This window comes from Equus quagga, chromosome 14 (genome assembly GCF_021613505.1).
Source record: "Equus quagga isolate Etosha38 chromosome 14, UCLA_HA_Equagga_1.0, whole genome shotgun sequence".
Lineage (NCBI taxonomy): Eukaryota > Metazoa > Chordata > Mammalia > Perissodactyla > Equidae > Equus > Equus quagga.
Window position 1 is genome coordinate 10,014,620 of NC_060280.1, and position 25,094 is coordinate 10,039,713.

A 25,094-nucleotide genomic window follows, 5' to 3' on the forward strand; every position below is an offset into this window, starting at 1 on the left:
AAAGAAGAGAGAGAAGAGGAGAAAAGATGCAGAGTGAAAAATGCTAGGTCCAAAGGATATAGGTTGCACTTTTCATTTCCCCCCTCTCATCAACAGCGTTCAGTTTCAGGCGCCACCCGCCACTCCACACAGCTGCATTCATTCAATGCAAAACCTAGTAATGCCACCTGTCACCATGCCCACTTGTCACTCTGACAAGTTCACAATCGGCCAGCCAGTGATTTTGCTGACAGGAATTTTGAGGGGACACTGAGCAAGCTGGCCTGCTGCAAACAGATTAAGTTCCTCTAAATAAGCGGGCAGTCTGATAAATGGGGTCCTAAATTCAGAGAATCCTGAGTCTAGAAGGATCCAAATGCCACTCCACGGGCTCCAATGGCACTTTTCCCATGGACTGAGTTCTTCCTCTCCGCAACGTATCTAGGGAAACCTGTCCCTGCCAGCAGAGATTTACTAACACTAATAACGCCAGACAACTCTGCTTTTGCTTAAAGAATAAATACAACGTATGACCCACAAGCGTGCCTGGAATTCCCCTGTAAACATGCAGTTGATGACTTTCCTCATGAAATATTTATTAAAGTTGAGGCCAATTCAACTGGCCTAGAGGTGTGTGAGTCCAGCTCATCCTGCTCCTGGACAAGAATCTTTCTTTCTGCAACATCCACATCATGAGGGACATCCATCATTTCATCCTCAGATTCCCCCTTGTCACGATAAACTGGGAATTATCTCATTATTTTCCACTACACTTCCTGGCATCAGAAAGTGGGCACCAAGTGAACAGAGTTAGAGAAAACCATTCAGAAGATGACACATGAACACCAAAGGCATGTTTGGTGGCCTTCTCTCATGCCCCGACCACATCCTCTGACTGTATGGTAACTACTTGGTTATTCCTCCAGGACTGCATGAGGAGTCTGGGAAAACATGAAACTTCAAAGGCTGCATTGCCCAAGCAACGCCACAGACTTGAATATGGGCCTTGAAGAACCTCATCCTGAAGAGCGGCTTCTAACCAAACGAAATCCTTGAATTCTTCACCTGGCCTCAGTCTTTTCACCTGCAAAATGAGGTGATGGACTAGGTGATTTCTCAGGGCCTCCCCAGCTCAGCCTTCTATAATTTGCTGCTTCAAGTTGGCAGCACAGAAAAGGACACTACAGTCTTCCAGCTGCAAAAGTCCAGGCTGTGAATAGCAGGGCGCAAGGCTGGTCCTCTACCATGGAGGCACCCAACCCAGGCAGGGCACGCTACCAGCATAAAACCTACTTGGACGATATTTGCTTTGCTGCCCAAAGAAAGGCTTTCTCTACTTCACTGCTAAGTGGCATGCTGTCAGCTTTTGTCAAGGGCTGAGATAAGAGATAGCCACTTAGGGAACGCTTCTATACCTTCTACAAAATCGCAGCCAAAGACTTTCCAAGATGATATTCCAAACCTATTAAAGGTATGAACAAATCGCTTTGTGAACTAGAGATTGTCAACGAATGTTCGTCAACATTCTTTTTTATCATTACTGGTAGGCAAAGATCCTCATAATAAATTCTGCCTAGAATTTAGTGCCAGAAAAAACATTTGGCTCTCGAGATTAATTTATATGTTTACTTTTTTCCTTTTTGCTATTTCCTTCTTTACTCATCAATTAGGAATCCATGGATGGGTAGTGGCTGCCTAGAGAGCTCATTAGAGGATTCTGAAGCTTGGGCCCAATGAAGAGGGCCATGACCCATCAGTAGTGTGTTCTGGGGGAAAGAGGTATGAATATCTTGTTGGTTATGGGTGTCCTCACCTCTCACTCAGTTCTCCTTGGGTGATAGTCCAGCCCCAAGGCCAATGACCTCTAGATTTATATCTGCAACCCCTACCTCTCCCTTAAGCAGACTCATTTATGCAATATCCTTAATATCTCCAAAAGATGGTCTAATAAGCATTTCAAATTGTGTACACCCACAGCAGAGCTCTCATTCTCTCTCCAACCTTCTATTTCCTCCTAGGGTTCCCAGTCTTAGTAAATGGAACCACTCAGTTCCTCAAGCCAAAAAACTGGCAACTGTCCTGGATTCCTCCCTTTCCTCCACCCTCCATAACCAATCCTAGGGCCAATCAGGAGGGTTCCCTTGTCTGGAATCTGTCTACTTCTTCCCAACCCCTCTCTTAAAACTTGTGTCCAGGCTGCCATCCTCTCCCGAGGGGCTTCCAATAGCTTCCTAACCAGCCTCTCTGCTTCCATCCTGCCCTCTCCCCATTCTCCACACAGCAGCCAAAGTGCTCTTGCTAAAGCAAAAGTCAGAATCATTTCATTCTCCTGCTTAAAACCCTCCAATAGCTTTCCAGTGCTCCCGGGATAAAAGCCAGGCTCTTTGGCGTGACCTGCAAGGTGACCCACAGACTGACTCCTGCCCATCCCTCCACCCAACTTCATACTCTCCTTGGTTTCTACAGGAGCATCCCAAGCCCACTCCTGCCTCAGGACCTTTGTACTCTTCCCTCTGCCCCGTCTTCACACGCCTGGTCCTGGGTCCTCCTCCTTCAGCTCTCACTGCAAATGCCACTTCCTGGTCACGCCTTCCCAAGGAAGCTCTCCGTTAACGTCTATCACACCGGTCTGGTTATGTTCTCCATACAACTTATATTATTATAATCAGCTTATTATTTCCTTACATCACTCATCATAATCTTGTTCCACCTTTCTTACCTTCTTTCCTTTCCTTCCCCACCTGACTATAAGCTGCATGAGGGCAGACACACATATCTATTCATTGTTGTACCCACAGTTCTCAGTGCCTGGCATAAAACAGGCAGCTAACAAAGATGTAATGAATATCTTAACTTGTTTTCCATTTATTTTTGTCATTTGCATTGTTACTTCAAATAACTACAAACATTATAGTCAGAAAACAGTATGATACCTTTTGGAAAAGTAGGAGACAAATGAGTATTTCAAGAGTTAATGGCTATCAAATTAAAGAAAATGACATTCAGTGCCAGCTCAGCCCCTATTTACAGGACACCCCACCTGACAGCCTAACCCCATCAGACCACGCGCCTGCTCACCCAACCCTCCTAGAAAACCGAGCATCGCTTTGCCAGCTTTGCTCACTTCTCTCTGTAAATGATTGGCACACTGAAGTAAAGAGACTCCATTAGCACTCAGACTGAAATGCAAAAAACATCTATTTTGATACATTGAGACTTTATGTGCATTCTCATTTTCAGAAAAGCTCTTTCAAGTAAACGTTTACCATAATTCAGCTGCTAAAAGAACACAAGAAAGTAATCCCACTTCTTACAACAAAGAGGCAAGAACACTGGACTAGGTTTCAAGGGACTGAAGACCACTCTGAGTTTTGCAGATAAGTAGCTGTGTGACCTTGGATAAGACACTTTACCTCTCTGAGCCTCACAAACCACATCTGAAAATTGAGAAGCTTGAACTCCATGATGTCCAAGTTTTTTCCTAGCATCGACATTCCTAGCATAGCCACTTTACCCTGCTCCCAGCCACATAGCACAAGAGGGTACTGAGGTATTCTTCCATCTATAAAACACCCAGATTCTATCATTTTTCTCCTCTGATTTTCCAAATTGACATCACATAAAGCTGTCAATTACTGAAAATAGTGGTATGTCACCTACTTTGCAGTAGCTTGCTTTTTCCCCTGAAGTTAAAAGAGCAACCGATGGAAACCAGTTCATGAGGACCTCTAGGGACCACCGAATTTCCATACTCAACCACTATAATGCATGTTTGCTATATTTGAGAATATTCAATTCTGGTAGAGAGAACACGGAAAAACAAGAGGGACGGATAAAACTCACAGGTGTTAAATATAGAGAGCAAGGTGGAAACCTGTAATACGTCGATGGAATAAATGGAACATAAGTGTGTACACACAGATAAAAAGGAGTGAAGAAGAGTGTTAGTTATAAATAGAATGGGGCGGGAGGACCAAGTCATAACACACAAAAGCTGCCACCTTCAGAATGACAGCTATGTCATCCCTCAATGCCACACCCATTCCATTCCAGTTCTGTCCCCACATGAATCCTGAGAAGTGCTAACAAAACCCTTCACGCTCACAAAGTAACTGGTGAACTACAGCTGTGGCCACGGCTCCTTGCCCCCGAGTCTCTCCAACAGAGGAAGCACTCCGGCTCCAGGCCCCCCAACTGCTGAAGCCCCTTTTATAACTTCAGCTCCAGTCCGTGTCACCACAGCATCAGTAAGAAAGCTGACGGGCAGAGAAAGACCGAATACATGAACAATGCCTAACGCAGGAGTCCAATGGGGCTGCTCAGCCTTCACCAGCCCCACATACCCCCTTATGCTAAGTGAGCTGGCCTACCCCATCTCTTTCCTTTGCTTCCTCCTTGATATTTGAAATCGATTTAATTTACCACAGGATTCAAGCATCTGACTTTGGTCTGTTTGGGAGGCTTTTTGTTTTGTGACCTCTGGGAGTATACTTGGAGGTTACCATTGCATCAAGGTCATTTCCCACACAAGACTCACCTACAGTGAACATTTTGCATTTAAAAAAGACCAAAAAGGGATGTCGTTCCCAGTGCTTAGAGGTTTTGCAGGATCTCCTTAAGAACTGCTAACTCAGCAGCAAGGGTTAAGTGCTTTTTCTTTCCTGGGATGAAAAGCTCTACCTAGTCATTTTTAAAGGAAGACTAAAAATGCTAATGTGATGGTTAAGAATCAGCGAAGAAGTGTTAGGTGAAGGGAGGAGATCGGAGATGAAAAGAAATAAGCGATGGTATTCACACACTCTTCTCTGCCTATTAAAAGAAGCAACTTCATTTCCCTTTTCCCTGACTTAAGCGGGGGGGGAGGGTGGCAACTTGCGTTGCCAACAAATGTACGCCTGTGTTTCCTCTGTGCCAGGCACTGTGCTGGGCAAGGGGAAAGTGACAGTAACAACAGGTGTTTTTCCCCTCTAGGATCACTGCATAAGCAAGACAGGAGCTCTGGCACAGGACCCTTCTGACAACAGGTAGGATAGGGCAATGCACAGAGGAAGGAGGGGGACCGTGGAGGCAGGAATGACATCGGGAGGATGTATCTTTGAGCCTGAGTTGAAAAAGATGAGTAAGCGTTTACCAGGCAGGAGAGTTAGGAAGGTGGCGGCGATCATTTCAGGATCGCTGGGTGGCTATCAGCACCCACGTGTTTTCCATTATGCTGGCATTTGTCTTTCTCTGTAAGTCTCTCTCTCACTACAAGTCCAGCAGGAAAGCATCTAGTCAACCTAACATCAGAGGGAAGTCTCCACCGATCAGCGAATCAAGGGAGCAATAAACAGTGGCAGCTGGAAACGTGACAAAACAAACACAACAGCCAGCCTCAGCCCTGACCGATGGAGAATTCAGGGGACATCTTAGCAAGAATAGCATATTTACACCGAGAAATTCAAGACAGGGCAGCATCCTGATATAGATGTGGCACGTCTCTCTAGCCCGAGCCCCATGTAAGCTTATGATAGGATGCCCCAGCAGGTAAAGCAGCACTTGTTAATTCAAAATGGCAGTTAGCTTTTCATTTCCAAGTACGGAGGAAATTTGACAATTCACAACTGCCAACTGTCCACAGGGCGATTCCTGGTGTGGGAGGGAGGGGGACACGGGTCCCACTGTTAGGTCCTGTGGCCCTTCTTTGAGAACATCAGATGCTATGGATCCAAGCAGCTTTCAAAGAAGCAGAAAGTAGTAGAGACACCAGGAGACTCCCGCTTAATGTGTGAAGGATTTCTATCTCCACCAACAAGTTCACAATAGCGTCTCATTAAACCTCATGAGCTCTGGAAGCCAGAATGATACAGCAAACGTGAACGGCTTATTGCGGCACCAAGCAGAGGGTTAACTGCCACGCACATATCATCTCACGATAACCTTAGGAGTAGCCATTATTATTTCTCCGACTTTACAGACAAGAAAACTAAGGCTTACAGAATTTCCATCATTTTCTAAAAGACGCTGGGCTAGGAAGTCACGGAGCTGAGATTCCAACCTGGCAGGCTGCTTCCACCCTCTATACTCTTTGCTCAGCCACATCCGCTAGTCACCAATGTGTTCACATGATCTCAGATCTTGGTGCACGTGGAAAAGGGACAGGTCACATCATGTACCCAGTGCCTGATTCACTCAGGAAATATGTATTTGTACAACCTCTATAAGCTAAAGATCAACATCCGCCCATTTTACAGGTGAAGAAACTGAGGCACACAGAGAAGTTTTATGGTTTGCCCAAGGTCACACAGCAAGTGAGTGGAGAGAACTGCGACTCTTGCCCCAGCAGAGTCGATCACAACACTCCATGGCATTCACTTGGCTCCCCTGCTTACTGTTTCATCCTCCTCTCTTTCCCCTCTCCCACCCCCTTGCTCCTGCACTCCAGCCACACAAGCCTCCTTTCCCTTCTTTCCAGGGCTGTGCCCCTCCCCGCCTTGGTGGATTCTCACCTGCAGCCACCTCTCTCTTCTTTCCCTCTCCTTTGGGTACCAGCATAATTGTTACTCCTTCGGGCCAGCTTCCTCTGACCACCCCAGGCCAGCTCAGATCCACTGTATTTTGCTCTCATTGTATTTTTCATAACCAAAGTTTTATGTATGTAACTATTTTATTAATGGCTATCATGCCCACAACACTGTAAGTTCCATGAGGAATTGTTTACCAATACAGACCCCACAATAACAAATGTTTGTTGCAATAATTAATATATCTTGACTCCAAAGTCTGGAACACAGCATAACAAAGGAGGCTTACCCAAGACACTCAGCTGTAACCCCAAACTGTTGAGAAGTACATTAAAATGATGAGCTGCCTAGGGAACAATAAAGCCAGCTGAGCGTCCCAACTCTTCCATTAGGGGCCGAAACCTAGGGAATTCTGCGACACATAGCATTAATCAATTTTTTGTAATTACTATGTGACTCACTCAAAAGAGATTCCACCATCCCCATAATTTTTCTAATTAGATAGGCGTGGTGAGACAGCTGAGCTCTTCTTATAAACACATAAAATATGTAAGGAAAATCAACATATCCCTCGTCACTAAGAAGTTAGCAAACTGTGACGCTTCTCCTCACAGGCTGCCTCCCCACACTCACACTGCAACCCACCAGTGACCAAGTCTCCCCCCGAACCCTCATCCCTCCACCCCATCTCAGCTGGACACCCTGGAATAAAGACAGAGGGAAAGCAAGACCGGCCCAGTGGCGTAGTGGTTAAGTTTGCTCACTCCACTTCAGCAGCCCAGGGCTCACAGGTTTGGATCCTGGGTAGAGACCTACACACCATTTGTCAAGTCATGCTGTGGTGCCGTCCCATACACAAAGCAGAGGAAGAAAGACTGGCATGGATGTTACCTAAGGGACCATCTTCCTCAAGTAAAAAGAGGGAGATTGGCAACAGATGTTAGCTCAGGGCCAATCTTCCTCACCAAGAAAAAAAAAACAGAGAGGTAAAGCATGGATCCAGCTCTATCTGAATCACAGGATGAAGGAACCGAAAGGAAAAACACTAGTAAAAAGATTTTTTTTTATATGATTAAGACTGCATTGTATAAGTTATAAGACTGTTATAACTATCTTGTAAAATAAAGTTTGGGGTATGTAATGTACAACATGGTGACTATAGTTAACCCTACTGTATTGTATATTTGAAAATTGCTAAAAGAGTAGATCTTAAAAGTTATCACAGGAAAAAAAACTTGTAACTGTGTGGTGATGGATATTAACTAGACATATGGTATTGATCATTTTGCAGTATATACATATATTGAATCATTATATTTACATCCTAAACTAATATGATGTCATTTACATCTCAATAAAACTGAGGGGAAAAAGACCTTGAGGGCATTAAGCTAAGTGAAATAACTCAGAAAGAAATACTGTATGATCTCACATACATGGAATCTAAAAAAAAAATTTATTTAAAAAAAATTCATAGATACAGAGAACAGACTGGTAGTTACCGGGGGGGGGGGGGGGGTGAAACAGGGGGGGGGGGGGCAAAAGTTACACACTTCCAGTTATAAAATAAGTAAGTCTTGGGGGTGGAATGTAGAGTACGGTGACTATAGTTAACAATGCTGCATTGCATATTTAAAAGTTGCTAAGAGAGGAGATCTTAAAAGTTCTTGCCATAAGAAAAACAACTGTATGGTGATAGATGTTAACATATTGTGGTGATCATTTCACAATATATGCATATATCGGATCATTACATTGTACACCTAAAACTAACACAGTGTTCGACGTCAATTATATCTCAGCGAAACCGGGGCGGGGCGATTACAACTTGAGGGCATTATGTTAAGTGAAATAACTCAGAATGACAAATACCATATGATCTCACTATACATGGAAACTAAAAACAATTTAAAACTTCAAAAAAAAAAAACTCAGATACAGAGAACAGATTGGTGGTTGCCAGAGGCAGGGGGGATGGGTGAAAAGGGTGAAGGAGGTCAAAAGGTGGAAAGGGGCACTGAAACTAACATAATGCTGTATGTCAATATTTCTCAATTAAAAAAAAGACAGCATGGTATAGCAAAAAAGCTATCCAACAGAAAGGAATGGGTAAGTAAATTAGACTACGTGCCCAATGGAAGTTATGCAGGATAATGTAACGATAGCCCAGGTGTTAGAATACCACGGGATATGCCTACACACTACTGTCAAACGGGCACACGGTTGTATGTACAGCATTGCATCAACTATACGTAAGATTTCTTTAGTGATGCAGAGCAGAAAGATGGCAATGGACTTCAATCAAAATATCAGCAATTAGGAGCTAACACGTGAAATTTTTCTTCTTTGCCCAGGTCTGAGTTTTCCAAATCTTCTCTGAGAATGATTGTATGGAAGAGACAACAAGTTGTAAGCTAAAATATAAGAACACATTGTAGAAAAAGGGGAGAAACAAGACAGCCATCCCACAAAAGAATATAAGCCCCAATCACCTTGCTCTTAATCACATATTTGTGTCTCTTTAAATTGCTGAGGACGACAGACTCTGCCCAGCCAACCTCAACCAGGCCTGGCTTCCCATGGACTCCCACTTCCTTCCTTCATAGAGAGGACCAGGCAGCTCCCAGAATGTCTGTGGGGGCATTCGACCTGGACCCCCTGCCCAAGACAGCTCAGGCTGTTGGGGTTGAGGTGTGCTTCGGCAAAAACTGACAGTCAAGCCTCCACAGGAGTCATCTGAATGCACACTGACTGTCAAGAGTCTGGGAACCCCAAGGGCATGCCACCACATGATATATGAAGTTGTGTGTACACAATAGGTTGCTGCATGCAGGCAAGGATGTTGTTCCCAGCACGGGATGCTCTCCAGGTTCTTATAAAAGTCACGAGGGCAGTCTTTGTCCCTACCCTCTGCAAACTACCCAACCATCCACTCATTCATTTGCTCATTCATTCTTTACCTTTCAAATCTTTATTGAGCACACCTCTGAACCAGACACGATGGACACAAAACTAAGACACATCTATGCACAATGGGGCTAAAAGTTAAGTAATAAAAACACAAACATAAATGAATGGGAACCATTCAGTTGTTCAGTTTAAAGACACAAGAAAAGTGGGCATGCTCAGGAGGCATCACAGGGTTGGAATAACCTGGAGCAGGACAGAGACTTCCTCCTCAGAGACTTGATCTTCCCATGAAGCGGCAGCGTAGGGTAGCAGTTAAGAGCTCAGGCTCTGGAGCCTGTTTGGTTCAGAGGCCAGCTTCACCACTATCAGATGTGTGACCCTGGACAAATCAACCTCTCTGTACATCAGCATCCTCATCTCTAACATGGGATTAAGACTGTACCTACCCCATGGGGATAGTATGAAGATTAAATCAATTGACACACGTTAAGCTATTAGAACAGTACATGCCAGGGCCCGCTCCGTGGCCGAGTGGTTAAGTTTACACGCTTGGCTTTGGCGGCCCAGGGTTTCGCCAGTTCGGATCCTGGGCATGGACATGGCACTGCTCATCAAGCCATGCTGAGGCGGTGTCCCACATGCCACAACTAGAAGGACCCACAACTAAAAATATATACAACTAGTACCAGGGGGTTTTGGGGAGAAAAAAGGAAAATAAAATCTTTAAAAAAATAATAATAAAAAATAAAACAGTACATGCCACATGACAATTGTTAGTTTATTTGGAATACAGCTGGGGCCTGAAGGATGGGGTACTACCAAGCTATACCAGCAACCACCATGCCATGAGGGCCTTGGTGCCACAGCGGGTTATGGCTGTGGCCAGCAGGAGGGCAATGGGCAGGTGAGCAGAGGTTGCACACCATGGTTGGTGACACAGTGATCAATTCTAACTCTTTTCTTAAAAATTGGGCAAAGTCAGGGCCGGCACAGTGGTGTAATGGTTAAGTTCACACGCTCCGCTTCAGCGGCCTGGGGTACACCAGTTTGCATCCTCTGTACAGACCTACACACCACTCATCAAGCCACACTGTGGCAGCATTCCACATAGAAGAACTAGAAGGATTTAAAACTAGGATATACAATAATGTACTGGGACTTTGGGGAGAAAAAAAAAGAGGAAGATTGGCAACAAATGTTAGCTAGGGCCAATCTTCCTCACCAAAAAAGCATGCCTTTAAAAAAAAAAGAAAAGATTGGGCAGAGCCTATGGGGCTCCTGGCCACTCTAATCTAGGTCCAGCCAGCCAGCATCCAAACACTTTTTAATGTTTGCTGTGTGCTAGATGGCAAACTAAGGACTTGAAATATACCACCTAATTTAGTCGTCACGGCAGTCAGCAGCCTAGCGATGTCAGTATTGCTGTCTCCATCGTATGGATGAGGTACAAAGAGTTAAGAAGCTTCCTACCAAGCATTATAGCTGGAATTGAAACTCAAATCTGTCTAGTGCCACCACAAAGCACCACTGCCTCTCATTGCCATCCATCTCAGCCCAACCAGTGTTTGAATGCCAGCTCCGCCACGTAGGCTCTGTGAGACCCTGGATAACCCAGCTTCCTTCCTTCATCCTTCAGCTGCCTCGTCGATAACACTGGAAACACCACTCCCCTTGTAAGCTTCAGTAAGGAGTAATGAAAGAACACGTGGAAGTCACCTAGAGCATAATTTGTGCTTAATACGTGTCTCCCTTCCCCCATCCTCTCCTTAAGACACTTCTGAGAAGCTTTAGCTAACAGGGCTCAGACATCTACTCACTGAAGTCTGAGCATCACCATTTGCCAGTGTCCACGCACATGACACTATTTCATATTCATAATAACCCACTGGGTAGGCATGAATAGGCTCATTTAAAGATAAAGAATGTCTGGCTTGTAGAAGATGGGTGAGTTGTCCAAGATTCCACCTCCAGCAAGTACCAGACATGTGTCTTCTGACTCCGTTTTGAAGCCCTTCTTATGTATTTCGGCATGGCTTCCCTAATCAGACAAGGGTAATCATTAACTTCTCCACTCTACTCTGCTCCAGGGCCAGGTCTGCCCTACCTAAGGGACAGCCCTCCTCCAGGACCCTAAACTCCTCCACATATTTAGCGCAATCTCGAGCCTGCTTAAAAAGTTTGGAGCAGTGGGCTGACCGAATTACAGTTAGTTCCCTTTTGTGCACAGTCCTAATTCTCAGGCATGAAAGAGAATTCAAATGCTGTATTGGCCTTGACCTTGCCACAGCTACTCAAATTCAATAGTAAACAGTAGGCCATCATGTTCAACCGCCAAGCTCTCTAATTTATGATTACTCATTATAAATCATTTTTACTTGTTGCTTCAAACGCTGTTTTTCAAGAATAAAAATCTGCCCGCATTGAAATGCACAGTGATTTTAATATGCAAACCTCCTACAGAGATGATGTCTCATTTTAATTATTGTTTCGGTTTAATGGGTTTTCATTAAATTAGAGGATAGAGCAATTACTAGAGTGAACAGCTAATGTTTCAAAGGTAAGGTCCCGTGGTTCGATGGGCAAAGACAGTTGTGGCACAGAAGCAGAAAGTGACACTTCCGGATAAGCTCGTATTCAGCCTTTCAGCCTGATAGAAAATAGCACTGGCTATTTCTTTTCCCAGGTTCAAAACAAAGCTGGCACCCCTCCACAGTGAACTGCAAACAGCTCCGAGAGTGAGTTTCACTCAGGGTAACTTTTTTTTTTCTAAAGATTTTTTTATTTTTCCTTTTTCTCCCAAAGCCCCCGGGTACATATTTGTGTATTTTTAGTTGTGGGTCCTTCTAGTTGTGGCATGTGGGATGTGGCCTCAGTGTGGCCTGATGAGCAGTGCCATGTCCACGCCCAGGATTCGAACCAGTAAAACCCTGGGTCGCCACAGCGGAGCACACGAACTTAACCACTTGGCAATGGGGCCGGCCCCGACTCGGGGTATCTTAATCACATAACTTTCCTATCAAGAATCCAGGACCCTCCCCCCCCCGCCCCGTCATCAAGCTAGAAAACGCTCTTAAAAGTCCACAACCTGGGGGCCAGCCCTGTGGCCGAGCGGTTAAGTTCGCGCGCTCTGCTTCGGCGGCCCAGGGTTTCACCGGTTCGAATCCTGGGCACAGACATAGCACTGCTCATTAAGCCACGCTGAGGCAGCGTCCCACATGCCACAACTAGAAGGACCCACAACTAAAAATACACAACTATGTACTGGGGGGTTTGGGGAGAAAAAGGAAAAATAAAATCTTAAAAAAAAAAAAAAAAAGCCCACAACCTGCAAAGCTAGATGTCAAACCACAGGAAAGTATTCATGATGAAATTGTCTTCCCTCTCACACGCAAGTAATTTAGTTGGTTTAGTGAATTAATATCTGACTTCCCACCCCTGGGAAACTGGTCCAACTTCAACACAGGCTGCAATGACCAGAATCTTATTAATTAGCAAACTGTCAGAGGCACGATGAGAAATGACTTTGGTGACCTGAGCGATATTTCACCCTAGAAACTGCACAAATTTGGCGCTCAGGGACCCACAGGGTAGCATTACCTCAGACAGAGGTGAGGGAATGAATGAGAAGTGGGGAACAAGGGGAGGCGGAGAGGCAAAATCTGCTTTATCGGAGTCCCAGCGGTCAGAGGCGAGGGGCATGAGTCAATCCTGGGAGGGGCTGGGCGTTCTGCATTGCAGAATCGCACCCGGGGAGTTGGAGGGTACCTGGTGAGCTTCAAATGTGTAATCTTTCTCTCCAAATGAGCTGAAGGAGAAGGGGGGTGTCCTTCTAGGAATAACTAGCCCACTAGGTTAGGGAAGGCCTGTCACTATGTATGCCAAGAAAGTAACGTGGGAGCCTCTCACTATGCTATGGGAAAGAAGAAAAAAAGAAATCTCTTCCACAACAGAGAGAAATCATAAAGCAGCATTAGTCCCAGGTAAACCAGCAGGAACGAAGTGATGAATAAGGTACCGCCACCGCCAGCCTGCTCCTGACCACCTGTCAGGGCCCGTGCTCGCTGGCCATGGCGGCTGGAGGAGGTTCTTTTTTCTATTATTGCAAGCATCCTGAATAATTCCGACAGGGATAATAATTTCGAACTCCTCAGTGGAATGCTTTCTTTTCAGCTCCTTTATTTCTGCTGTCCTAAAAAGCCCATCATGAGCTCTTAGATCACGTGCGTTAATCTAATTACACGCCTTGTTAGCTAATTAGTTCCAGAGTCACTGCTAGGGAGGTCTCCCTCGCTATTTATCTATCTGTGCTGGCCACAGGGTGTCTGTGCTTGCAGGTTCCTGGGGAAACTGCAATTACTAGCCTTTCAACCCTGTGCTGAGGAAGGACAGCAAAGCTTTCTGGACACCTGACACTCCAGGCTTTGAGCAGAAGCTCCAAGAGATGTGTGCACCTGTCCAGAGACGTGGCGATGGGTGTGGTTTCTTGCACACTTGCTGTGCTTCTTTGAAAGCTGACCTCCTCTTTAGAGATTTTACTCCAATTAAACATTAGTGCCCCCCTTAAAACAGATCACTGGAAATGCTGCTTGCTCCTGAACTCAAAGCCAACTGCTATCTCCCTACTGGATCCTCCTGACCCATTTCCCACTACCTCCCTCCCAAATGAGATCTACAACCAAGGGCAAAAATTACAATCCCCATTCACTGAAGCTTTTTTAAAGAAATCAAAATGCCGATTTAAGGGAAAATTGGTCTTTGATCGTTGCTGCAAATAATTTGGCACTTGTAAGTCCTAGGCTAACAACACTGAGTTGGCTCTCAGCAAATTATTCCTTCAGTGGATTAAATAGCGTCTTCATGATAATTCATCTCAAAGCGGGCCTGGTAGGTTCCCAAGGCGTCTTTTCTACCTGAGTATGAGATGACTTAGCCAGCAGATACTCTTTCTGGCTCCCTGAACTACCCCCGCCAAGAGTGGTGGTTAGTTCATTCTTCGCAAGCCCTCCAGGGCCACAGGTGAGCTCCCTGAGGCAGCGCTCGGGTGGTGCCTGGATCAGCGCCTCGCACAGGTGAGGGGCTCCACAGGCGTGTAATCTCAACTCTCCTCCCACCTGGAGTTCCAGCCACCTTCTCCACGCCTATCCAAATCCTGCCCATTTCTCAAGGCCCGACCCAATTCCTCTAACTCCATGAAGCTCTGAAGCCCCAGCTAAGGGCGATTTTCCCTCTCCACTCCAAAATGCAATCATTCACCCAAACACATTTTTGTGGAGCATGTTCTCCAAGGCAGGCGCTGTACCCTGGTGAATAAGACAGGCTCGGTCTAGAGAGACATCCAGCCAGTACTCAGTACCACTCATTCGGACACATCTTACATTCCGCCTCTTGCCATATCCCACGGCCAGATCTCTAGCCTCAGCCTAACTGACCTCCAGCACCCTCCCGACAGTTGTGCTCTCCCTCCTCTTTGAGGCACCGTGTCTTTTTGGCGCTGCTTTCTTCTGGTTTTCCTCCTACTTCTCAGGCCACCTTGAGGCTCTTCACGCCCTCCACTGCCTGTCCTCTAATTGTTAGGGGGCCTCGGAGCACAGCCACCACCAGGAGGCCCTGAGCCCCAGCTCCATCGCCACCAGGACCCTCAATCTTCTTGACTATAATGTTGCAGCTGCCACCAAACATCAGCTTGCTTCCAGTTGGGCCTTTCTTCCTCTCCTCCCCTCGCCTCTCATTCTCTTTTCCATATATCAATCAGAGAATCAACGAACTCTTTTTCAAACTTAAATCACATCATATCAATCACCTCAACCCCTTCCTTTAAACGCCCAAATAGCTGCCTGCATTAGTTCCTATTACCGCTATAACAAATTACTGCAAAATTAGCAGCTTAAAACAAACTTATTAACCCACAGTTCTGGAGGTCAGAAGTCTACGATGGGTCTCACTAGACCAAAACCAGGGTATGAGAGGACCACTCCCCCTCCAGGAGCTCCAGGGCAGAATCCACGTCCTTGCCTTTTCCAGCTTTCCTTGGTTCACGTCCCCTGCCTACAGCTTCAAAGTCAGCAGGGAAGCAGCTTACAATCTCTCTTGACCGTCATCTTCACACCTCCCCCTCCCCCTGACCCGCCTGTCTCCCTCTTATAAGGACTCTTGTAATGACATTGGGCCCACCTGGATAAGCCAGGCTCGCCTCCACACCAAAAGATCCTTAACTAATCCCATCTGCATCCTATAAAGTAACAGATTCACGGGTTCTGGGAGATCTGGGGTGGGGAGAGGTCATTATTCAACCTCCCGCACTGCCTAATGCAATTCAGATAAAACCCTCTCTCCTTAGCATGGCCTGAAAGCCCCCCGTGCCTCGGGCTGCAGCTGGGGCTGACATGAAGACCGAGCTTTCGCTCTGGCCATGCTCTCGGCCTCCTCTGATACCTCCACTCACACTGGCCACCCTTGAGCCCCTTAAACTTGTTTGATCCTAAGAGCCTTTGTACCAGTCATTCCAAAATTACGGGCTCTGGAGCAAAACAGCCTGGATTCAATCCTCAGCTTTATCACTTACTGGACCTATAAGCTTGGTCAAGCGATTGAGTCTGCCTCTGCCTCTGTCTTCCTTTCTGTAAAATGGGGCTCATCATACCCATCTCCCTTGTAGGAGTGTTATAAGGATTAAATGAGTTGAAGAATATAAAGAATTTAAAAAGTGCCCAACACATGAAAAGTGTTCCTCATTAACAATGTAAGTGATCATGAATGATATTACCGTCTTTGCACGGCTGACTCCTTCTGCATCCAGGCATCAGCAACAATATCAAATCTTCAGGGAAGCCTTCCCCAATAATCCTACCTAGAGTCAATCCTCCCCTCGCTTCCTCCCTACAGCACTGCTGTTTTATTTCCTCCAGAGTCTATATCACTATCTCAGGTTACCAAATCATTAGGTTCTTGTTTACCGTGGTGGCCCACATCTGCTGGAGTGTAGGCTTCATGAAGGCAGACTTTGTCTTTTCTGTTCCATCTCTAACACCCAGACTGTGCCCATCACACGGGTGTACAATCACTATTTGTTGAATGAATGAACATACTTCTGGTTCCCTCCTCCCTACAACTAGTTCCAGGGGCCCTCAAGGGCAGGGCATCTATCCAATTCTTCTCATACGATCAGGACCCAGCACGGTGGCTGGCACTTGGAACAATGCAGACTCAGTTAATGCGTGCTGACTGATCAATATGTAAATAAGCTGTAAAGGCACCTTTAAAGATAAAGCCTCGAAAAAAATGATTTTTCTCCGGCCAGTCCCTCAAAGACTGAGAGAGAAGGGATTCCAAAGCCGCATGTTGAGAAAAGAGAGATTCAAAGCAGGGGTCTGGGACGTCGCTCCCCTACTTTGCCCTGTCCCCAGTCCACATGCTGATGCGCAGTCCAGTGGGTTGAACAGGTTTCCAAATATGGGGAGATCTTCTGTTTAAATGAAATATCAAAAAGGATGCTGTGGCTGGCTTATGCGTGAAATATGCAGCTAAAACTGAATTGCTGGGAAAGCCCTGCCAAGCCCTGAATACCAACCGCCCTCCATCTCTCCTTTCCAATGAAGCCCGCAGCTCATGAATGTCTAGGCAGGTGGAGGCCTTCTCTTTTAAGGTGCCTCATCCCCTGAGACCCAGGAAAAGAGCCTGAGGTGGAGCTGGCATCTGAATTTATTTGTTTAACTGTCCCAAATGATTGTGACAAGCAGCCACAGCTGAGACTTGGGTCCTGCTTGGTATTCTGGCTCCAGGTGGTAAAGTGACAAGCCTCAGGCCAGATGGAGCTTGGGCTGTGTGTTCAGCCGCAGTGTTACCCACAAGCCTCCCAGCCAACACAGCACATTCATCAAGTCCGAGGTGCCACAGAGCATAAGATATACCATTATTTTACACGCTCTAAAAAAGAAAACACAAAGCTATCAACTACAACTTTGAGACACTACTGATGGTAAGACCATTTACTACATGTTTATGAAAATATAAGTGCGCGTCTTAGAATCAATGAAGTACAGTATAACAATTGGGAGATGTCATATGAAAATCCAAATCTCCAGTAAAAACTGCGACGACCTGGCGGCACAGGGCCCACATTCCCACAGGCAATGACGCAGTGAATGCTGGCACTGAGGAAATGCGGCACACTGTGCAAGGCCACCAGTTGGCTGCATTCCCTACCAGCGCACTCGGCTCAACTGTTACCTGGTGCACTCTCCATGCCTCTGGGATTGTGCCCCTCCCCCACACACCTCTGGTTTGTGCTAATACGGCACACCTTCCACACACCCAGGCCCCACACAGAGCCCTCCACTGCCTGCCCTCGTGGGGCCTTCCCAGCTCACCCGGGGGCTTCTCAGAAGATGCTAGGCCCTGGCTACAGGTATCACTGAGGCTGGGAGCCTCTCGGCCCTTGTCATGACCAGGCAGAGCACTTTGGGCAAAAAACAGCCCCTTGTCTCTTCCCCAGTGTCATGTACAAATATGACCATTCTCCTCGTGTGCCATGATATGAAAAAGGTTGGGAAACACTGCCTATGTTGAAGTGGAGTTTGGGATCAGAAGATCTGGCACCCACCATCAGTCTTGACACTGAGTATCTGAGTGACAGGTCCTTTAATCCCACGGAAACTCAGTTTCTCCTCCATTAAATGGTGACAAATATAACCATGATACTTATATCACAGAATCTACATGACAAATCCACGCAATTGCCTACATGCACAGTTTTGGAAATGTTTGCCCCTGTCAAGTTCTTCCTTGTGTGAGCACCAGGGGCGGACAACACCCTGTGAGTTGGGCACATGCAGAGACGACATTGGGAAGCCTTCCTCTCACCAGCTTTCTCAAGTAGCTCACAATCTAGCCGTGTGAACAGGTGGATAGAACCCAGCATGAGGAAAACAAATCCCGAGTGAATAAATATCTTACACTGGATCCACAAATAATTTGGACCAGAGATGGGGGAGTGCATGAGCATAACGATGGTGTGGGTTGATAAGTGTCTCCAGATAAATCAGTTCCTAAATGAGCAGCTAAGCCCTGGGTCACCAGAGGAAGCGGACGGAACAACAGTTGGCCCTTTTTCTTCCAGTGAGGTTGATATATGTGTTTTAAATGTGCTTCAGCTTATTTTTTCAAATTCATGCTATAAACCAACAGCTCCTTTCTTAAACTCTTCGTTGCAGTCCCATAACATCCAGAGGGTGTAGGTATCCTTCCGAGTGGGCTTTTTTGCCACTATTCCCAAAATCTCCCCATACCAGGCATAACAAATGATCCAGATCCCATGTTCTATTAAAAAAGATAAAAATAAAAAAACAAGAATACGATATTTATTTTCATCAACCACAGAGTAATAATGTGAGCATGATAAATGCAAAGATGCCTGTCAGCATTTCTGTGTAATGTAACCACTGCTGTAGGCCCCTCCCCAATTACACTGTAGTCACTGGCTGCAGGGAGCCCATCAGGGTGGGTCTGGGGGCCAACAGCATAAATGCACGCCACACACCCAGTGGTTGCATGCAACTTTTTTCCAATGAATTATTGGAGAGATTTAAGAATTCTTCAAAAATGTCACAATAATAACTATTTTATCTTTTTTATGCCATAATTATGATTTGGAGCTCTGCTTCTCTTATTTCATCCAGGCACACCACAACTCATGAATAAAATATGACAAGTTTGATAGCAGCCATTGGAGAGGGTTCATCCATAACGGCCGACGTGCTCAGTGTACAGAGAGCTTTTATTCCGACAGACTTTGTTTCCAGGAGGGGCTTTTATCTCAAAGAAGAACCACAGGCGTTCGCATCGCCTTCCCCCCCCACCGCCCCTCAGTGCCTGCCTTCAGCACAACACCTGAAACATATTTACTTTGCCTTTTAATGAGGACATCTCTAAACAATTAGGGAAGAAATCAAAAAACCAAAGGGCGCTCTGCTCACTGGCTCAAAACGACACATCAAACAATTGACTCAAAGAGACACAATCAGAACCACAAACTCGTGCACAAAATATGCGACTTTACATCTTAAAAATCATTCACGTAGGGGCCAGCCCCATGGCATAGTGGCTAAGTTTGTGTGCTCTGCTTCAGCGGCCCGGGGTTCACAGGTTCAGATCCTGGGCAGAGACCTACACACCAGTCATCAGGCCATGCTGTGGCGGCATCCCACATACGAAATAGAGGAAGATTGCCACAGACATTAGCTCAGCAACAATCTTCCTCAAGCAAAAAGAGGAAGATTGGCAACAGATGTTAGGTCAGGGCCAATCTTCCTCACAAAAAAAAATCATTCACATGATTGCACCACCTGGCAAGATACTGAATGCACCTATGAGATTCTCTTTTGAGAAGTTTCCTCTCCCCAGTAAATCCTGCCAGGTCCCTTCAAAGTTCGGGCTTTGGTATGCCTTTCAAAGAAATAAACGTGGAAAGGAAAGAAAAGTAATGTGTGGCTCTGCAAAACCATCAGCATTTATCATACGGCCCCAGGGATGTCAGGCTTCAAGTTTCGAGGTTTCATTTTTTAAAGCGAATCCAAAAGCGTCTTGTTCTATCACACATATAAAACCAGCCGCCTTCCAAGTCTCCTTCAAAACACAATTTCTTTTTCCCAGAGTCTGTTTCAAAATCTGTAAGAGCAAAGAGACATTTGAAAGCCCTGCTCCCCTAGGACCTGGGAACTGAGACCTGATCCACCAGGATGCGCAGTTTGCCAAACTTCCAAAGCCGTGGGTTTGTCTACAGATCCTGACACACAAATCTGAGATTGAGCTGAGACTACAAAACATGGCTGACACTCCTCGTGAAACGGAACCCTGGCATCGTCAGGAAAACCCAAAGGCGAAGCTTAAGCATATGCTGTTGTTTTCTTGTGTTTACTACGCAGATGCACAGTGATAACTATTTTGGGAAATTGCAGGTCTGCATTTCTTTAACTTCACCCAAGTACCCCAGGTACTCCAAGACCCCAAGTGGGCTTGAACTGTGCTCACTTCTACCCACTAGAATCAGTCCGAAGCCCAAGTGAAAGGCTACCACACAGAGGCTGCAGGTTCTGAGGGGGTGAGTCCAGCCACACTGTCTTATTTAACGTCATGTTGCATGAGACTGCACCTCATCACCGAGTGACACTTCACGACATCAGGCAGCCCAGAGGTGTTTAGGTGCAGATGAAAAATAAAATGATGAAAAATAAACTTCTTCTCCCACCACCAGTGCACACCCCCACACACACTCGCGTGCCAGACATGCCTGCAGTCTGGGCGGCAAGACGAGTGTGAATCTTTGGCAGATACATAAGGCAGCAGCTTGAACACTCAGGCAAAGCAGCTAATTTTTATTCCCACAGGACAATACACAACAGCAGCATTTGGCACTCTGAGGAGCTGCCCATTTGGAGGTGCCAGGCTGAGCCTTCCTTCCTGCAGACCCGATGTTTCAAAGAGGCCGGAGGAGGCCAGGGAATGTGGCAGCAGCATTTAAATCTTTAACAGACACTGTCAAATGGGATTAGACAGCAAACTCTGGGTTTAGTGGTAAAAAGAAACAAAGAAGAAAGATAAAAAGATTTCCAAACCAGCCACTTGTATGCCAATATCAGCGGTGCTTGAAATCCTGAGAAATCCTGTTTTTAAGTCAAGGGATCTCAAATGGAATATATCAAGGTCTTGCCTAATACATCTGGGAGCTGACTTCTATCACTGTGAGCCCTAATGGGTCACTCCCTCTCTGCCTGATTGGCTGGGCATAGGTCACTCCCTCTCTCCCTCATTGGCTAGGCATCAGTCACTCCCTTTCTGCCCCATTGGCTGGGCATCAGTCACTCCTGTTCTCCTCCACTGACTTACCTTCCACACTATTTGCCTTCTTCTCCCACCCAGGCCTTTTCTCAGATAAAGTCTAGGGACACTTGGTCTGGGACATGAGACTAATCTGCACTTGTGCCAACACCAGTGCATACCCAAATGTTTCTGGGCCTCTCCCATCACAACTGTAAACATAGCTGATCAGCGGCATCCTAGACACAGCTTGAGCAGCAGTGAACTGAAACAGCTGCACTAGTCAAGTCAACCAAAAGGATGTCAGAAACACTTGAGAATATTACATTACATGTGCTCCAGCCTAAACCTTTCAATGACAGTACAGAATATGCTGGTGTTCCTCAACTCAGATGTTAAACCCCTCTTTCATTTGTGTAAGAGGGCATGCTGGTTGGCTGGGCAGAGGCCCAGATGCTACAGGTACAGACAAGCTCCCTCCCCATCCCACATGACATAGCCGTTTTATCTCCTGGGACTTTTGTTTGGTAATTGGGGAGGAAAAAAGAAGGGTTTGGTTTTTTTTGTTATGATGGCAGCCTGAAGGTAGAGAATGATGTCTACTGCCCCCTCCCCAGGGCCTGGGCAGGGTTTGAGCTTCTATGGGTAGAGGCATAAAATTTCACAGGAGATGGGTATTTTCTGAAGAGATTTTGTGGATTCTGGGCAAAGTGAGGATAATCAGGGGCCAGGATACAAAGGGTGGAGTGATTGGAACAAGAGGTCTTCTCCTACTTTACCCTGGGAACACTGTGCTCCTGCAAGGGGCTGGGTCCCAGGCCAGAGCAGTGAGTACAGCCCTGTTTTCAACCAGAGAGAGCGTCTACTGGATCCATGAAGGCTGGCATCTCTGGGTACAGCACCCTGGACAGAAGTGGAGATTCATACGGGGTTCTATCAGGCCTGGTAATGACACACCTTCTCCCAGCATATTCCCAAATTAGCCAGAGTAGAGAAAAGAATAACCTGCCCAATGGTGGATGAAGCTTTCAGACTGAGTGGTGAGGTGCCCTATTAAGGGACCCCAGGAAGACTTGGGGGTCCTGAGATTTTGCACAAAAAGCTAGAGGGCCTTCTTGGGCAGAATGGAACAAGAATAGACGTTCCGTGGTTATTAGCAATACTGTGGTTCCAGTAGTATTCACAGGTTCTTGAATCCTCATGACATTTGGGTCTCCCTTAAAACAAGCCATTAGGGTTAGCATCAAAAAGACAAGTGTTGGCAAGGATGTGGAGAAAAGAGAGCCCTTGTGCACTGTTGGTGGGAACATAAATTGATACAAACACTATGGAAAATAGTATGAAGGTTCCTCAAAAAATTAAAAATAGAACTATTATACAATCCAGCAATCCATCTTCTGGGTATACATCCAAAGGAAATGAAATCTCTACCTCAAAGAGATATCTGCACCCCCATGTTGATTGCAGCATTATTCAAAATTGCCAAGATATGGAAACAACCTAAGTGTCCATTGACAGATGAATGGATAAACAAGATGTGGTGTATATACACAATGGAATATTATTCAGCCACAAAAAGAAAGAAATCCTGCCATTTGCAACAACATGGATGGATCTTGAGGGCATTATGCTACATGAAATAAATCAGACCGAGGAAGAGAAATACTGTATGATCTTACTTATTTGTGGAATCTGAAAAAGCCATACTCACAGAAACAGAGCGGGGAATGGTGGTTACCAGGGGCTGGGGGGGTGAGGGAAATGGGGAGACGTTGGTCAAAAGATACAAGCTTCCAGATATAGGATGCAGAAGCTCTGAGGATCTAATGTACAGCATGGTGACGATAGGTAACAATACCGTATTATATACTTAAAAATTGCTGAAAGAGTAGATCTTAAATGTTCTTACCACAAAAGAATAAATGGTAATTACATGAGGTGATGAGTACTAATTACCCTTATTGTGGTAATTGTTTCACAATATATACATATATCAAATCATCATATCGTACACCTTAAATTTATACAATGTTATATGTCAATTATATCTCAACATAGTTGTGGAGGCGCCATTACCAGCATGAAGTAGGAGCATCCAGGTGCCGAGGCAGTTCAGTGTGGGCTTCTTCCATGAGGACCATGGATGCTCTGAGCATCTGAGGCTCTAGGTCCACCCTGCGAGGGAGTGCTGAGCCAAAGTGGAAAGTTACAAGAAGCGCACACTGAAGCACCCTCAAAATTTGAATGTGAAGCTCACAAAAGGAGGTGGTTTAATGTAAGACCTTGGTTTAAAGCAATAAGAGACAAACTTAGAAAGAGCAATGGGGAAAAAGACGGTTTCTCAGGAAGGTCCACATTTGAGACCCGGATATGCTACTTACCAGCTGCATGACTTTTCTGAGCCTCGGGTTCCTCATCTGTGAAATGAGGATAAAACTCCCCACCTCACAGATTGTCCTGACATGTGGCAGGCTCAATACAGATCCATTCTCCTCCCATCCTTCCCTTTCATTCTTCCAGCCTTCAGAATGTCCACCGACTTTGGGATATTTGTTACTCAGAAAATAGAAAGATAAAATATTACATTCACGATTCTCACTGATAGAAGGAACCCTAAAACAGTGACCCTCAACTGGGGGTGATTTTTCCCCCAGACGACATTTGGCAATTTCTGGAGACAATTTTGATTGTCACAATTGAGAGGTGCTACTGGCATCTAGTGAGTAGAGATCAAGGATGCTGCTAAACATCCTACAATGCACAGGAAAGTCCCCCACAAAACAGAATTACCCAGCCGCAAATAGCAATAGTGTCAAGATAGAAAAACACTGCCTCAGAGGACCTCTAAAGCAACTTCCCACAAATTCAGGAATTCTCTCTACAATATCTCAGAGAGATGGTCTTCCCAGCTTCTGTTCAAACATTCTCAGGGATGGCACTCACTACCTCTTGATAAACCCACTCTATTGTTGGTTAGCTCTAATTCAAAATGTCTCTCCTCAGGTAAAATCAAAAGAAAGAACTTTCAGCTGGTTGCTCCTATTTTGCCCTCTCCTTCTGCAGAACAAACCGAAAGCCTCTTGAGTTCATCAAGTAGCTGGTGCATTGGAGGCTCTTACGTATGCAAAGCCCTGGGGGAGACAGAACGTGAACAGAGTCCCCGCCCTTGGGAAGCCCACATCCTAACAGAGAAGATGAAGAGATGAACAAACGGCAAAACAGGCAGAATAAAATGTGAAGTAAGTAAAACTTTAAGGACTATGCTGCCTTATCCAGGAGAAAGAACCATTTACTTCTAACTGGGGTCAACTGGAGTGGGCCAAGAAAAGATGTGGTACGTATGTCGAAGTTAAAGAGGCTGAAAGGGAGAAAAGGACATCTCTGGCTGAGAGGACACCAAAAGCAAAGACTGGCGTCATGAAAGTGCAACACACTCAATGGGCAGCATGAGATGGGCAGGGCTTAGAATTGGGAAAGTGATGCTGTGGGAGATGAGAACAGAAAGACGGGTTGGAGCCTGATTCATGGAAGATCTCAAATGTCATGCTAAGGAGTTTGGATTCTTCAGTCCACATTCTGAATAGGGCAATGCCATGCTGGCTCCTGTGGGAGAACTGTGCTGGCCACAATCTGGTGTATGGACCGGAGAAGAGGAAGATTAGCAGGAAAATGAGGAGAAATCAGGATGAGGGCTTGTTTGGGGTTTTAGGAAGGAAAGAGATGGGCATGCGTTATGGACTGAACTGTGTCAGTCCAAAATTCCTATGTTGAAACCCTAACCCCCAGTGCGATGGTGACTGGAGAGAGAGCCTTTGGGACATGATGAGGTTTAGGTGAAGTCATGAGGGTGGGGGTCCTCATGATGGGATTAGCGCCCTTATAGAAGAGACC

General features: G+C 45.8%; 1 protein-coding gene across 1 annotated transcript in view; it reads right to left on the bottom strand.

The window, feature by feature from the left end:
• Window positions 1-25,094, bottom strand: part of NELL1 (neural EGFL like 1) — a 750,986-nt gene that overhangs the window by 668,886 nt on the left and 57,006 nt on the right. The gene's annotated exons all lie outside the window — the stretch shown is intronic.